Source organism: Muntiacus reevesi, chromosome 17 (genome assembly GCF_963930625.1).
Source record: "Muntiacus reevesi chromosome 17, mMunRee1.1, whole genome shotgun sequence".
Taxonomy (NCBI): domain Eukaryota; kingdom Metazoa; phylum Chordata; class Mammalia; order Artiodactyla; family Cervidae; genus Muntiacus; species Muntiacus reevesi.
The window spans coordinates 16,553,502-16,564,938 of record NC_089265.1 but is presented as its reverse complement, the minus strand read 5'-3'; the positions used below and the strand labels follow the sequence as shown (position 1 = coordinate 16,564,938).

The 11,437-nt window shown below is 40.0% G+C and overlaps 1 pseudogene; it reads right to left on the bottom strand.

Annotated features, from left to right (window-relative positions):
• Nucleotides 1-5,397: 5,397 nt before the first annotated feature.
• On the bottom strand, nt 5,398-6,516 carry LOC136148754 (translin pseudogene; annotated as a pseudogene).
• Between the last annotated feature and the right edge of the window lie 4,921 nt (nt 6,517-11,437).

Here is an 11,437-nt window from a genome sequence, read left to right as displayed (position 1 = left end):
TCCCTTGAAGAAGGAAATGGCAACCTGCCCCAGTATTCTTGCCTGGAAAATCCCATGGACAGAGGAGTCTGGTGGGCTACAGGCCATCTGGTTGCAAAGAGTTGGACACAACTGATCACACACACACACACACACACACGCACTATCCTCCAGGCTTGTGGAAGAACAAAGGTAATACGGCATTTAAAGTACCTAACGGCATTCCTGGCATAACGAGGTGCTCAATAGATGTTCGGAATCGCTTTGCATAGGAGATAGCATGTAGAAAAGACGCCAGGGACCAAGGCATTGTTGCTCTCTTCCTCAGCTATTCTTGCTGTCCTGCTCTCTACTCCTACCCTCCCCTCTCCCAACAAGCCTGGTATCACGAGAGCCTGGCTTAGCAGTAGAACCACTACCCTCTTCCTTCTCCTATTAATGTATCAACATTTCAACTCAGAAACAGATTTTACCACAATAGAAGGTTCATTTTAGCACACACCTAGGTTCAGAATTTACTAACAACCTCTGGCCACTGAAGCAGTCAGTAGACACCATATATTGCAACATTTTAAAATATTTTTAATATACCTTTTTGATAGTATTAAGGAATATAAGGAAACAATTTGAGCTAGTTTTTAAATCCTTTTGATGGCAAGGATTGTGTTCTTTGAAGTCCTGTTTTGTTCCCAAATTAAACTATATGGGTTATGGTATTACAAGTTTTATTTTCCCCAACTTGACTATCAGATTTTTAAGACCAGGGCTTTGGCTTTATCTTATTCTCATCTCTTAGCACCTAGCATACTGCTGCATATGCTTCAAGCCCTTTAATAATAGTTTTTCCTCTTAACTTGATTCACTTTCATATTGACCATCAAACCAAACACGACCTTAACTAGTTTGGGTTAATCGATTTCCTATTCCCCTCTCAAACAGGTGATAGATGTATCCTTAAATAAATGAGGAGATGAAAAGGTTCTATGCCAAATGAATCCTAGTCTCTTGGCCCAGGAGTATGTTTCAGCATCCTCAGAGAACTTGCAGAAATGGCTGAATCATTGTCAGGGCACCTGAGAAACCCCACAGAGGAAAAGAGCTCCTGCAAAATTGGACACAGGCAAGTGCCATTTGCATTTATAAAAAGAGGAAGAATGCGTATTCATGAACTAGAGAGCACTGAGCTTGACATCTATTCAGGGCAAGATTCTAGAACAATTTTTTTTTTAACAATGGTTTCTGAGCACCTAGAAAAAGAAGTGGTAAACTCAGCGTGAGCTCACTAAGAATAGTCCTGTCACACTAACCTCATTTTCAAGTGGCAGAGTTACTACACTGGGAGATCAGAGAAGCAGAGTAGAAATAGTGTAGCTGGATTTCAGAAAAGCTTTTGACAAGTTCTCTCATGATACCCTTAAGGGCAAGATGCAGGAAAAGAAGCCTCGATGATATTACAGCTGTACCAATGTATCCAACATTAGTATCCAAAGGGAAATAGTGATTCGTCATAAGTTCAACAAAATGTTTTAATGCAATTAACAGTTTTCCTGACCTATGTCAAGGGCTAGTGATTCAAGTATACAGACAGAGAACAGAGGGAATCAGACTTGGCAGCAGCAACCTTCAAATGCTCCATTTCTGTGATTTGACTTTCAAAAGTATCATATAAACCTGAGATTATGTCAGACAAATAAAGTGTCTAAAATGAGTGAGGCAATGAATACCTCTGCTCTTGTCTATGTAGACTGTATTCCTTCATACACTAAGAAAAACTCTGGGTTGTATCTTTAAAAGGGTGATCAGGATGATGAAAAGATATCAATAAAATCATATTGAGAAAGAATCCAATATTAAAAAGAGAAAACTCACAACTACCTCAATGCATTCCAAGAAGCAGAAGTAGGACAGAGCAGGAAATCCCAATGGGCTACCTGAAAAGGTGCTGACTTTTCTGTAAATGGAGCTGCTTAAGTGTGAACTGGAACACAAGTATCAAGTGAGTGATTGGAACCCATAACTTGCAATCTTAGAGTTTTGGTTAAAAAAAAAAACACACACACACACACAAAGATGTTTTAATCTCCCAAAGCAAAGATTCTACAATCTGCTTGGTTATTTATCCCATGATTTAACTAAAAGCTACCATATTTTTTCAACTTATTTTAAATCAAGAAAACATTAAAACTATTTTAAAGGATAGAGAAAACAGAACCAATACCCACATACCTACTACCTAAGTTTATCTCACTTGAATATTTTGTCATTTGCTTCATTTTTAAGAAATAAATTATTATACATAATTTATTATGTATAATAAATTATATATATTTATTATATATTTATTATGCTTTCTTCTTCCCCACCCAGAGAAAGCATCATCTTAAAGATGGTATTCACTATGTATACTATAGCTACTATATGTTTTATTTACATGCCATGTGTACATATAATAATAATAAATAAATAAATTTGTCTTGTTGTAAGGAAAGAATATGAAGGAAACTAGTTTAGCAGAAGAGGTGGAAAACTTTCACAAAAGAGATGATGCTCAGTGTTGAATGAAGGGTATGAATTATCCAGGCTTTCCAGGAAGAGGAGGGTGTTCCAGGTAGAGGAAACAGCAGTCTTGGTCTCACAAAAGCAAGAAAAGATTTGGAAATTAAAAAAAAAAACTGCAAATAAGTTTATATGTTACTTTTAAATAAGTGGTAAGTTGGAAGTGTGAAAATGTGAAAATTGAGAAATCAACAAGGACCTAATTACAAAAGTCTTTATGGCAGAGAAGGACAGTTAAGCATATTCATAAGGGGAATAATATGATTTATATGCATGTTAGCTAAATCTTGTCATGATGTCCTCAGAATGCGGTGGAGGGTAAGTACAGTGGTCTGGGAGCCAGATTAGCAAATATTGAAAAAAGTCCAATAAAGAGATGATGTATAGGGTTAAAGAATGTTCTAATTTCATTCTTTTACATGTAGCTGTCCAGTTTTCCAAGCACTACTTATTGAAGAGATTCTTTAACCCCTTCTGTATTCTTGACTCCTTTGTCATAAACTAATTGACCACAGGTGCATGGGTTTATTTCTGAACTTTCTATCCTGTTCTGTTGATCTATATGTCTGTCTTTGTGCCAGTACCATATGGTTTTGATAACTGTAGCTTTGTAGTATAACCTTCCCAGATGGCTCAGACAGCAAAGATTCTGCTGGCAATGCAGGAGATCCAGATTCAATACCTGGGTTGGGAAGATCCCCTGGAGAAGGGAATGGCTCCCCACTCCAATATTCTTGCCTGGAGAGTTCCATGGACAGAGAAGCCTGGTGGGCTACAGTCCATGCGGATGCAAAGAGTCAGACACTTTCACTTTTCACTGAAGTCAGGAAGCTTGATTCCTCCAGCTTGTTTTTCTTTCTCAAAATTGCTTTGGCTATTTGGGGTATTTTGTGTCTTCATAAAATTTAAAATTTTTTGCTCTAATTCTGTGGAAAATACCATTGGTAATTTGATAGGAATTGCACTAAATCTGTACATTCCTTGGGTAGTCATATTGACAATATTAATTCTTCTAATCCAAGAACACAGTGTATCTCTCCATCTGTGTCATCTTTTATTTCTTTCATCAATGTATTATAGTTTCAATCGCTTCTCGGCCTTTTGGCTAAGATCAAGTGCAATGTATTATAGTTTGTGGTGTACAGGTCTTTTCTCTCCTTAGGTAGGTTTATTCCTAGGTATTTTATTCTTTTTAATGCAATGGTAAATAGGATTGTTTCCTTAATTTCTCTTTCAGATCTTTCATCATTAGTATATAGAAATGCATAGCAAAGAAAACCATGAATAAAATAAACAAAAAAAAAAAAACCTTACAGAATGAGAGAAAATATTTGCAAATGATGAAACTGGCAGTAGATTAATCTCCAAAATATATGAACAGCTCATACAACTCAATAACAAAAAAAACAACCCAATCAAAAAATAGGCTGAAGATCTAAACAGACATTTCTCCAAAGAAAACATTCAGACATCCAAAAGGCACAAGAAAACATGCTGAACATCATTATTAGAGAAAGGCAAATCAAAACTACTTCACACCAGTCAGAATGACTGACATCAAAAAGCCTACAAATAATATTAATAAATGCTGGAGGGGGTATGGAGAGAAAGGAACCCTTCTACACTGTTGGTGGGAGTGTCAGATACTACAATCACTGTGGAAAACAGTGTGGAAGTTCCTTAAAAAACTAAAAATAGAGCTACCACATTATCTTTCAATCCCACTCCTGGGTATGTATCCAGAGAAAACCATACTTCAAAAAGATACATGCACCCCAATATTCATAGCAGCACTGTTTACAATGGCCAAGACATGGATGCAACTTAAGTGTCCATCAATAGATGAACAGATAAAGATGTGGTATATATATATATGCAATGGAATATTACTCAGCTATAAAAGTGAATGAAATACTGCCATTTGTAGCACCATGGATGGACCTGGAGATTATCATATTAACTGAAGAACGCCAGACAGAGAAAGACAAATATCATGTGATATCACATATACGTGCAATCTAAAAAAATGATACAAATGAACTTATTTACCAAACAGAAATAGACTTACAGACACAGAGAACAAACTTATGGTTACCAAGGGCAAAGGCGGGGAGGCATAAGTTAGGTGTTTGGGATTAGAACATACACACTGCTATATATAAAACAGATAACCAACAAGGACCTACTGTATAACATAGGGAACTATACTTGATATTTTATAATAACCTATAATGGAAAGTAATATGAAGAAGAACATATATATATGTATCTATAATTGAAACACTTTCTGTACATCTGAAACTATCACAGCATTGTAAATCAATGCTATTTCAACAAAAAATTCTTAGAAAAGATGATGGAACTTTAGTCAGAATGAAGTGAACAGATTAAGAATATCTTTTATACTGCTGTATGTGCAAAGATTTATTTGTAAGAATGATGAGAGATATCTAAAGAAGTTAGTGACCCATTAGATTTGTAATTATATTTCAGGGAACAATTTGTGACATGACATATCTGAATCATTATAATAGTATATTGAATTATTAATAAAATTATTAAATAAGATAAAACAACATAGCATAATGTCTACAAAAACATTATGAAAAACTCTTGTATTAGCATTGTACAATGGACAACTTCTTTTGGTGGGGGGCGTGGTAAGCAAGAAAAGAACTTTACCAAGAGATGGACACGGGCGTTTTCTGACAAAACTGGAGTATATACTGAGTTACAGAGCAAATTCACTGAAAACAACAAAGAAGAACCTATCCTTGTAAAGGCTATTCTGTCACCCCTAAAAAGTGTTTCAACTCTGACACAGCACACCACCGGTTAAGCAATGACGGGGCCTTCTAACTGCTATGGCGGCGCTGGGCTGGGCCTGGCGGGCCCCGCTGGGGTCGGCGCGGCCGGGGGGCGCCCCTGCTTCACGCGGGCTGCTGCCGGCTCCGCGCTGAAGGCCCGGAGGGAGAGATCACAGAGCACTTCCTCCACTTCCTTCACACCGTGCTTCAGGCCGTCGTAGCACTTCCTCGGGGAATCGTTTGAGGCTGAGGAGGCAGAAGCCGGATTCCAGCTCGTTCGGTGAAGGTGGAGGTGTGCAGGGGCCGGGAGTCGTCTCCGGCGGTCCCGCTGTCCATGGACAGCCTCGACAGTTCACTAGCGAGAATGAGAACTCCCGAGAGAGACTCTTCCACATCCAAGTGAGATCCCTTCTCCTGGTCAGGCTCAACGCCAAGGGTCGCGGTAACCGCTTCTCGGGTCACTATGGTTTCGGACTCCAAGTACACAACCGACGCTGCCAAGAAGGCCAAGCGCTCGGCACAAACCTCCAGTGCTCCTGAAACCTGTAACACTGTTCCGCAGGAAGCTCGGTCTTCAAACACGCTGCTGCTGCCAAGTCGCTTCGGTCCTGTCCGACTCTGTGCGACCCCACAGACGGCAGCCGCCAGGCTCCCCCGTCCCTGGGACTCTCCAGGCCAGAACACTGGAGTGGGCTGCCATCGCCTTCTCCAATGCACGGAAGTGAAAAGCGAAGGTGAAGTCGCTCAGCCGTGTCCCACTCTTAGCGACCCCACGGACTGCAGCCCACCAGGCTCCTCCGCCCATGGGATTTTCCAGGCGAGAGTACGGAGTGGGGTGCCGCTGCCTGCTCCTCAAAGACATTAGATGTGTTTTTACTGTACCAAAATGTTCTCCAGCTTTCAAACGCCTCTTTGGCCTCTTTGGAATGTCCTGAAACCCAGCACCCTGATGGACCCCTTGCAGTAGAGTTAAAATCTCTCGAGCTGTTTGTTCTAAACTCTGTACAACTTTTCGGATTTCCTCGCGGATGCCCTGCAGCCAAAAAGCCCTGCAGCCCACGAAGCTCTCACTCACAGACGGGCCGCCAGGGCTGCGAGCGTGGCCGGCAGAGTGCGCTCCGGAGACAGCCCGCGCCGGCCGTCGCAACGCCCCGCCGCCACCGCCGCTGCCCATGGACAGCTTTTGAGTTCTGTTTTTTAAGATGCCCATTTCATTTTCAAACTGTTGTTGTTGTTCAGTTGCTAAATTGTGACCGACTCTTGCGACCCTCCGGACGGCAGCACGTCAGACTTCCCTGACCTTCACTAATAATTCTTTTATAAAACAATTCACCAGTATACAGTTGGTTCTTGTCCACAAGGATAAGTATATAGTCTTATCAAAAAATGAATTCCATCATTTTACTTGAATTGGTTGAACGGCATCATCGACTCAATGGACGCGAGTTTGAGCAAACTCTGCAACATCGTGAAGGACAGGGAAGCCTGGCGTGCTGCAGTCCATGGGGTCGCAAAGAGCTGGACACAACTGAGGAACTGAGCAACAGCAAATCATTTTACTTATAATGTAAAACTATAAAAAGTACGACACTATAGTGCAACTCAGAAGGAAGGCATATAATTAAAACGTCACTCAATTTAGTTCAGCCCTTGTCTAGTTTATTTCATTTCTTCCATTTGCCTTCACTCCCATGGAGAAGAGGGTGTGGGGCAAGAAGATATGAATTCTACTCTTGTGGCCTAGTGATAAGAATGGACTTTCGGCTGCTTCATCATCTCCAAGAAACAGAATGGTGCTTCAAAATACTGAGTACTAGGACACAAATGTTCTCACATTCACAAACCAAACTAGATTTCTAGGAAGACTCATTTGATTAATTTGGACAATTGGGCCTATTTTGTTTTCAAAAGAATCAGGTTGTTGTTGTTAATGATGTTTTGCATTGTGTAACTCTAATGTAATTAATTATTTGTCTTCTACCTTTAAACCATTTAACTGTGTGTGGACAGGGAAAGTATATGTAAGTAACAGTTGTTTAAAACGGAAGCTGTTGCACTTTTTCAGTACAGTTTAGAGACAAAGAGAAGAATAAGAGATCTTAGATGACTTAATTATCAAGAGGTATCAATTATGCAAATGAGCCTGATAGTAAAGAAAGCATCTTTTCCTTACAAAGTTGTTACTGACTCTGAGGCAGTGGTTATTAAACCTGAGCATGTATCAGAACCATCCAGGGGGCTTATTGCAAAACGGACAAAAGATCGTCCCTAGAGTTTTTGATTTAGTACATCTGGGATGGAGCCTCAGAGTTTGTGTTTCTGACAAGCTCCCAGATGATATGATGCTATAATTCAAGGACCACACTTTGAAAAGCACTGCTGTAGGGAGACTTCTCTGACCCCTGACACTGGGTACGTTGGTCCTTTATGAGCCTGTCTGTTTATCTCTCCCCTAGGACCATTACTCTGAAATCTGATGACTAACAAACACATCTAGCTCCTTTATCAGACCTTGAGTTACCTGAAACAAGTGCACATCTAATTTAGTAGTGCATTCCCCAGGGACAGCACAGGGCCTGAATGACGGAGACTAGTAGATAGTTAATAATTAAGTGTTGAATTATACTTGATTTATCATCAAATAAATGAAAACATAAGTTTTGAGGAAGAAACAGAATGTTTGTATATGTGTGTGTATTTGTGATTTGAAATACTCAGAACCATGATAAGGAAAATGCTGAGTATTCAGGGAAGAAAAGAATATTATAAAGGCAAGATATATCCAACCAAAGGAAAAATAAGAAATTAGACTTTGAAATTCACTTTAGCTACCATAGTGTGTGATGGGAATAAAATAATTTAGAAATATCACAGTAATAAAAGTGTATAAATGTTTTGAACTTTTTCAGACATACTCTTTGGCCCATAATACTCCATCCTGTGTAGCTAGTAAAACTGAGAATCACCCCAATTTACCTGTGGTATAGCCAAGGGCACACCAGAGATTAAAAAGATCACCCACATCCTAAACAGAAAAAGAGAATTATAAGAAAAAAATGGAAAAGACCTAGTAGGTCACTCAGTTCTAGTCTCTGGAGTAGTGAAAGATTAAATAAAGTAACAGAAAAAAATTATGGAAATATACTCAAGAAAACTTAAGACTCTCTGATCCTCTAATTTCTAGTGCCTCGTGAAGTTCAAGGGTTTATTGTCAACTCATTGCTTAAACCCCTATTCATCAGAAGAAAAATATTCCCTATGGTCTGCATTAGAAATGGAAATAAGAAAGGCAATGTAAAAAGTTGATTTTTCTGGTATTAAATGACTCACTTTTCCCTGTGTTCATGAATTTCTGGTTTGTAACTGTACTTATCCAAAATATTAAAATGACCTTCAGGCCAACCCCTTTACTTAAGAGTAAAAGGGGAAGGGAAAATTACTAGAAGTTGACCATTACAGAAATTACTTGCGAGGCATTTTTCTTTGATAGCTGCAGTTTCACTCATATTATCATCCTTTTCTGTTGACAAGTTTCCAAGATTTTAATCTTGGATTGGAAATGTTACCCTATCAGAAAGGACTTATATTGTCAGAAGCAGCGCTGTCGCGGAATACAGAATCATATATGAGAGCGCTTGCTGTATTGAAAAATATACCATTGCTAGGAAAGGCATTTAAATGTTTAGTCTGCCTTCTTATAAATCACTTTCAATGTGCTCAAGTTCTTAGACAACATATTGAAAGCTTTTTTATTTCTTTTATTATAGCAGCGTCATTTGCATTGCTGAACTTGGGGTTATGTTGGCAATTCCAGATAAACCCTTGCTCAGAGGGTTTATAACTGCAATTAAATTTCACCCTGGCTTGGAATTCGAAAGTAAAATTTTCGTGAGGTTTTTTTTTTTAACTTAAAGTATATCCGATGTTTTTAAGACATGATCAGACTGACAATTTGGGTTTACAAAGGAAAAACAAGTGGTGTAAAGCACAGAAGACTAACAAAGGCATTAGGAGACCTGGGCATGTTTACCTAGATTCACAGATTTGCTTGGTTGTTTTAGAAGAACATAATCATGGCATTTACATTTTTTCCTATTAACTTGATTTGGAGACTACAGCTGCTTTTTTTTAATTAATTTATTTTTAAATGTATGGACAGCTTTTCTACTCCCTCTTGGTTAAAATATTTAAAATGCATTTAGACCTCTCTTTAACCGTGGGCACACAGACACTGCTTTCCCTTTTGCTGTCTTCTTACACAAAGCTAATACTGGCATCCTGTCTTCAACCTGCAGTTGTTCTGGGGATGCAATAAGTCTCCATGAGCTCAGAGCTGTTTGAGAAAGAGAGAAGTCAGGGGATGCTGACAGGAAGCCTTTGATTTGAGGATGAAACTGAGTTAGAAATATGAGACAATGAAGCATTTCTGAGAAGGAAAATGTGAAGGAGATTTGGAATAACAAAAAAAGAAACGACTCCAACGTTTACTGGGTTTGAAACAACAATCCGCAGCTTCTGGATTCAAGAGTGGGGGTAGTTCGGCTCAAGGCTGGCTAAGGGAAGGGGTTCTCTGCAAGCTTTCCAGAATGGAGTTATCCTTCCATTCTCTCGGGTGGTGCTCAGTCGTGTCCGACTCTCTATGACCCCGTGGTCTGCAGCCCGCCAAACTCCTCTGTCCATGGGATTTCCCAGGCAAGGATACTGGAGTGGGTAGCCATTTCCTACTCAGGGGATCTTCCCGACTCAGGGATCGACCTTGTGTCTCCTGCATCTCCTGCACTGGCAGGCAGATTCTTTACAACTGTGCTCCCTGGGAAGCCCCCAGTTTGCTTTACCTTTGTGGGAAAAAATAGAAGTAAAGACAACACAGGTTTACTGGCTATGAAGTGAAATAGATCAGTAGTAATAAATCTAAATATGACTCTGACTCTGTAGTGGAGGAAAGAAAAATGTCTGGCATAAAGGGAGATGTCTCTGCATAAAGGAGGAGGAATGTTCCTCCTCAGGACTCATTCCTCTGTGTATTGGCTCTTACAGAAATACAGCTATAATCTGATTGGTTAAAACTGCAACTCAATGCCACGGTAACAATTTGAGGAGTAATGAGGACTTGGCTTCCCTGGTGGCTCAGTGCTAAGGAATCCACTTGCCAGTGCAGGAGACGTGGGTTTGATCCCTGGGTCAGGAAGATTCCCCTGGAGAAGGAAATGGCAACCCACTCTAGTATTCTTGCCTGCAGAATCCCATGGACAGAGGAGCCTACCAGGCAACAGTCCATGGGGTCCCAAAAGAGCTGGATATGACTTAGCAACTAAACAACAACGAGGTCCTCCAATACTAGGCCATGTATGTGCAGGCCCGTGAAAACTACAAGGTGACCCAGGAATTCCAATGGACTTAGAGATCACTGGGGTAGATTGAGATGTTCCCAGTAACTCTCTCCAAGAGTACAGATGCCAACATTAGATGGCAGCTGTGGGAGGAGGAGACACCATCTACCCCACTTGTAGGTCTACCCCACATTCTTACACAGACCTCCACTGTGGTCTGATTTACAGGCTGAAATGATTACTGTCGATGCAGCATGCATCACTGGGAATCTGCTGGAGAAAATCATGAGAGTCTATGTAAGGGAGTTGGGGCAGAAGTGAAAAGGAGATATAATCAGAGGCATATCTAGGGGAAAGAATTGACAGGAACTGATTTCCAACTGGATGTGGGATGAGGGTGAGGGATAAAAGAAAATAAAACTAGGATGTTAAAATATCGGGAAAATCAATTAATGCAAGCAGACAAAATAAGGCTACACAGGTGAAGAAAGCATGGTTCATTTCATAGTGTAAGATACCATCACTGGTGAGAACAAGGCTGGAAGAGAATGGGAGATGACTTATACAGAGTTCACAGCAAAAGCATGACTATGAAATGAACACAGTGTCATAACATTACAGTGAATACACACACCCAGACTTCTGTCTTAGATAACCCCATTCCTCTGCACATGCTAGGAAACTGCCTATGGACCAAATAAATTGGCTGTGCCAGAACTCAGTGGGAAGCACAATTAAAACAATTTTAAAACGATGGGAGGACCT